This window comes from Giraffa tippelskirchi, chromosome 4, assembly GCF_054371585.1.
Source record: "Giraffa tippelskirchi isolate mGirTip1 chromosome 4, T2T-mGirTip1v1.2.pri, whole genome shotgun sequence".
NCBI classification, from domain to species: Eukaryota; Metazoa; Chordata; class Mammalia; order Artiodactyla; family Giraffidae; genus Giraffa; species Giraffa tippelskirchi.
The window spans coordinates 120,827,936-120,833,935 of record NC_137278.1 but is presented as its reverse complement, the minus strand read 5'-3'; positions in this window follow the sequence as shown (position 1 = coordinate 120,833,935).

The window sequence follows — 6,000 nt, the reverse complement described above, 5'->3', positions numbered from 1 at the left end:
AGTCTGGTCTACGTAGGAATTTAAAGATAAACTTCAGAGGTTTGAAACACATGGTATAATAAACATAAAACAAGACTAAACAGAGACAGGCCAATTAAACTAGGAGAGAAGAAATTTCTTTAGGAAAACAGTGGAGACTCTTTAGTATCGGCAAGACTTATACAAGGGAAATGAAAAATTTAAGGATGGAGCATATAAATAATATTAAAGAAGAATGGAGATGCAAGTTAAACTAAGTCTCTTGGAGTCATTATATGGGGAGAGGGAGGCACTACGTGGTTTTGCCTTGTCATTTACTGGGGCCCAATGAAGAAAGGCAAAATCTTAGGGAAGAAACCAGAATGATTGCTCCAGGGAAGGCCAGGATTCAGGGCACTGTTAAGAGGCAACTTTTTTTTTTTTTTAAATAAATTTATTTATTTTAGTTGAGGGCTAATTACTTTACAATATTGTAGTGGTTTTTGCCATACATTGACATGAATCAGCCATGGGTTTACATGTGTTCCCCATCCTGAACCCCCCTTCCATCTCCCTCCCCATCCCATCCCTCTGGGTCATCCCATTGCCCCAGCCCTGAGCATTTGTCTCATGCATTGAACCTGGAATGGTGTTCTGTTTCACATATGATAATATACATGTTTCAATGCTATTCTCCCAGAACGTCCAGAGGCAACTTTTTTAAACTTTGTATAAGCAAGTTGCTAAGTTCTTGTCCCTTCAATGGAGGCATTTGAGATTTGTTTTGGAAAGTTTAGAGATTGGATCCCCTTAAAGAATGAAACAGCTCTCCAGAGTGGGGTCAGCAAATCTAGACAGATTTCAAAAGAGAAAATGAGGAAGGTCAGTAGCAGACTCAATTATTGGGAGAGTTTCAAGGCACTGGTTTCTGTATGTGGGAACAGAGGAATTGCTTGTTTTTAGAGGGAACATGTCTGAGAAAATTAGGAAATTAAAGCTCTACAGGAAGAACCAGCAAAGAGTAAATATTAAAGAAGCACATACTGCAGTAACTGGTCAAGTCCAGATCTGGCTGAAGGTTTAGCTACACGAGACACCTTCCAGCTGAGAGTCTTCAACCAGGAAAGGTGACAGCGGATAAGGTTTCCTGAGCAGTGGATAATTCTGGCAGGTTCAGAACAAGCTAAGTTCATATCTCTTGTTAAGAAAGAAATACAATATAAATGCTGGAGAGATAAGAGAAACTGAGTGTATGAGTCAGAAGTCAAAATGTAAGTTTAAGGAAAGAAGACATTCTAAGCAAAATCATTGTCCTTCATGAGGTAGAGAAGGAAAGGGGGTAACTCAGGAAGCAGGATAAACTGTTTACAAACTCTGTAGAATCATTCTCGAAGATGCAGGGGAAGAGTAGAGAGTTGTAAACCATTAGAGGATTATCCAGCTATACACACACCACAGACACACACACCATACACTTAATGGAAAGAACGCTGTGCAAGAACATTTAAAAACAGAATTGACAGTCCCTTGAGGAGCATATGAGTTACTGGACTCTGCTATGTGACTAGGGGCACAGACTTCAGAATAACCAACTACAGCTTCATTTTAAGAACCTGCTAAGAGAAAAAGCCAAAAAACTACATTATTTTACTTCATGTATGTTCTTAAGAATAGAATATATAAAGACAGAGAGTAGAATGAAAGTTGGTGGGACAAGGAAGTGTGAGTAATGAAAGATGTCGGTCAAAAGGTACAAACCTGCATCATGTAAAATGAATAGTTCTAAAGATCTAATGTAGAGCATGATGACAAGAGAATACAGTAGTCCCCCCTTATCTGTGGCTTCACTTTCCAGGTTTCAGTTACCTGTGGTCAACTGCTGCCTGAAAATATTAAATGGGAAATTCCAGAAATAAACAATTCATAAGTTTTAAATTACAGCAACATTCCAAGTTATGAGATGAAATCTCTCACCGTCACACTCTGTCCCACCAGGGACATGAATCATCCCTTTATCCAGCATGTCCCTCCCGCCTGTTAATCACTTAGCAGCCTTCAGGCTGCCAGATCTACTGTCCTGGTATCACAGTAGCCCTTCTTTTACTTAATAATAGCTCTAGAGCACAAAAGGAATGATGCATGCAATTTGAATTTGTCAAAGAGAAGCTGGAAGTTGCTGCTTTTAAGTAAAAAAAGGTGAAAGTTCTCAACTTAATAAGAAAAGAAAAAAAATTGTACACTGAGATTGCTAAGATCTATGATAAGAATGAATCTTCTATTAATGATATTGTGAAGAAGAGAAAGACATTTATGCTAGTGTTGCTGTTCCATCTCAAACCGCAAATATTACAGCCAGTGTGGGGTAAGTGGAAAAGGCATTAAACATGTACAGTATTTTGAGAGAAAGAGGCCACATTCATGTAACTTTTATTACAGTATATTGGTATAATTGGGTTTCCCAGGTAGTCCTAATGGTAAAGAACACTCCTGCCAGTGCAGGAGACATGAGACCATGAGTTCTATCCCTGGGTTAGGAAGATCCCCTGGAGGAGGGCATGACAACCCACTCTAGTATTCTTGCCTAGAGAATCCTATGGACAGAGGAGCCTGGCGGGCTACAGTCCATAGGGTCACAAAGAGTTGAACACGACTGAAGTGACTTAGCACATTGGTATAATGAGTCTATTTTACTGTTAATCATTATTAATCTCTTGCTGTCCCTAATTTACGAATTGAACTTTATCCTGGGCATGTATAAATATATATATAGGGAAAAACAGTATATATAGAGTTCAGTGTTGTCCATGGCTTCAGGCATCTACTGGAGGTTTTAGGATATATCCCCTTCAGATAAGGCAGAACTAAAAACTGTATTGAATACAGGAAATTTGCTAAGAGGGTAGATTTCAGATATTCTCATCATATAAAAAAAGTAACTCCATGAGAAGATATGTCATTGACTTGACTGTAGTAATTATTTTGTTTCCCTATACATATGTATAGCAAATCACCATATTGTACACCATATATATATATATATATATTACAGATAACTTTTCTTTTATACATAATAAACAAAATAACCTGCTGAGGTCAGATTCTCTAGATGAATAAATTCAGAGAGTTGGGGAAAATTTTTCTAGGAGGTTCATCTCAAGCAAATCTATTGCAAATGCCCGTGGTGAAAGCCAGGAAGACACTGGAATGAATGTGTCTACTCACAAGGGTGGATGCGTCTCTCACAAGGCATGGTCCTACCTGAAAGCAGCACTAAAATGCCAGGAACATCAGGTACAAAGGGGAAATGGAAATTAAGAGGGATTGGATATTCTGGACAAGAGAAGGCATTTTGAGTTAGATTTCTAGGCTACCACCACTAGAGTTTCTAAGCATTGCAAGAAGGCCACAGGATCTCAGATGCCACAGTCAGAGAAATAAGATCATAAGCATGAATGGATTTTCCATACCAAGCTCCACCCTCTAGATATTTCAAATGGCGAATTCACAGCCTCTAAAGTAACCACTTGCTGGGAGATCTTTCCCATTTGAATTTAAATTCACAGTTTGTAGACATTGAACATCTGGAATAGATTTATTAGCATTCTAATGAGGTTGGAACCAAGTTTTTTCCTCTGCTTTCCTCACCTCAGGTATCACTGAGATTTTGCTATGTTCTTTGATATCATTAACTAATAAGTTCCAGGAACTTAACTTTGCCTGAGATAACTACTTTAGAAGTTACTTTTTTACTCCTGCATTTTATAGATGTTGTACTGGTGCTGGGCTAAAATTCTGTGTCCTATTAATCTTTTGAACCATTTATTAGGTGAGATTCATTATTGAAATTAGCTATAGTTTGAGACCTTGAAGAGACTAAATTAGTTCCTGTAAATTCAGCCCAGGCTGCCACTGCTGAAACACTCTGGGTTCTTCTTAGCCACTAGAACCTCTCTAGCTTGGGCTGAGTAAAATAAGAAATTGGAGAGGATAAATTTTAGACTCTCTTTTCTCATTTATTTCAACTTTAAATTACAGTGGAAACCAATTTGATTTTTGGCTTTGATATCACTGACCTTGAACATTTGAGAAGCGTACTTGTTAAACTGGAATCTTTCATGAGTCATATTGAACAATGATGCTGGACAAAATTTGTGATGAGAAATAGAATGAAGAGCGAATTTCAGCTTTGGAATGATGTGCTCTTAGAGTTAACGTTAACTAATTTGTTGCTCTGACATAGAACTTTTTGAGAGGATATTTTGCACTTAAATTTGAGGCTGCTTTCTTCACTGGCAGTGGTTCCAGAAGGAAATCATAGGACTAATGGTTGGTATTAGGGGAGTGGCTTTGTAAAGGTAGGGAAGGCCTACCCTAGAAAGAGGAAGGGTGCTTCCCTGTTTGACTTTATACATTTATGGGTATACATTATGGAAATTGTTATGAAGCACATTCTTTCCACCCACCCTCACTCACTCCCCTCTCTGTTAGGAGTGAAATATCTGATTGATCATTTGGGATATGGGACTGCATGTACAGATATTGGGAGCTAGCATTGCTTCCAACTGCTCGCAGGAATGCTGTCATCTTAGTGGTGAAGGTCATGCTCCATGAATGAAGCTTGTGTTGGTCCAGCACTGACTGTGGGTGGTTGATTGTGGGTGAGTGAGTCAATCTAATTCTGAGGTTCAGTATTATGAAACTGATTTCTCTGCAAATATAAGCTATGTTTCCTGGTTTCAGATTCATATATTATAATTGGTGGCATTTTGGTTCTTCATCAGACAATTCTGTTATTACAGAAGGGACATAATCCACACTCCATAATCCATCACTCCACTTCCACGTGGAATGATCTACACTTGTATAACATTCCTGACCTCTCTCTATCCCCACTTACCACTTGGAGAAGTGAAACAACTTACATTATTAATACTTTTGGTGGGGGAAACTGGGCATGCCTCTATCTTTTCCTCCATTTCAGAATGTTTGCCACAATTGTTCTTGGCCATATCATAAGCTTAATGGTAAAGGTTCTGCTCTTACAGGAAAAGCCTGCAGCCGTCCAGCTTCAATTTATACTATGTGTTTTCATATTGGGACTTCCTAATGGCTCAGATGGCAAAGAATCTGCCTGCAATTCAGGAGGCCCAAGTTCAACCCCAGGATCAGTAAGATCCCTTGGAAAAGGAAATGTCAACCCCCTCCAGTATTCTTGCCTGGAAATCCCATAGACAGAGGAGCCTGGTGGGTGACAGTCCATGGGGTCATGGAGTTGGACGTGACTGAGCAACTAACTTTCCATATTATTTGAGAATATTCAACTTTGCTGTAGATGACAAGAAAAACAATTAGGAAGGTGAAACTCATAGGATGTGTTTAAATATGGACAAGTTCAGTTCAGTTCAGTCGCTCAGTCATGTCCGACTCTTTGCAACCCCATGAATCGCAGCACGCCAGGCCTCTTTCCATCACCAACTCCCGGAGTTTACCCAAACCCATGTCCATCGAGTCAGTGATGCCCTCCAACCATCTCATCCTCTGTCGTCCCCTCCTTCTCCTCCTGCCCCCAATCCTTCCCAGCATCAGGGTCTTTTCCAATGAGTCAACTCTTCAAACGAGGTGGCCAAAGTATTGGAGTTTCAGCTTCAACATCAGTCCTTCCAATGAATACCCTGGACTGATCTCCTTTAGGATGGACTGGTTGGATCTCCTTGCAGTCCAAGGGACTCTCAAGAGTCTTCTCCAACACCACAATTCAAAAGCATCAATTCTTCAGCGCTCAACTTTCTTCACCGTCCAACTCTCACATCCATACATGACCACTGGAAAAACCATAGCCTTGACTAGATGGACCTTTGTTGGCCAAGTAATGTCTCTGCTTTTAAATATGCTATCTAGGTTGGCCATAACCTTCCTTCCAAGGAGTAAGTGTCTTTTAATTTCATGGCTGCAATCACCATCAGCAGTGATTTTGGAGCTCAAAAAAATAAAGTCTGACACTGTTTCCACTGTTTCCCCATCTATTTGCCATGAAGTGATGGG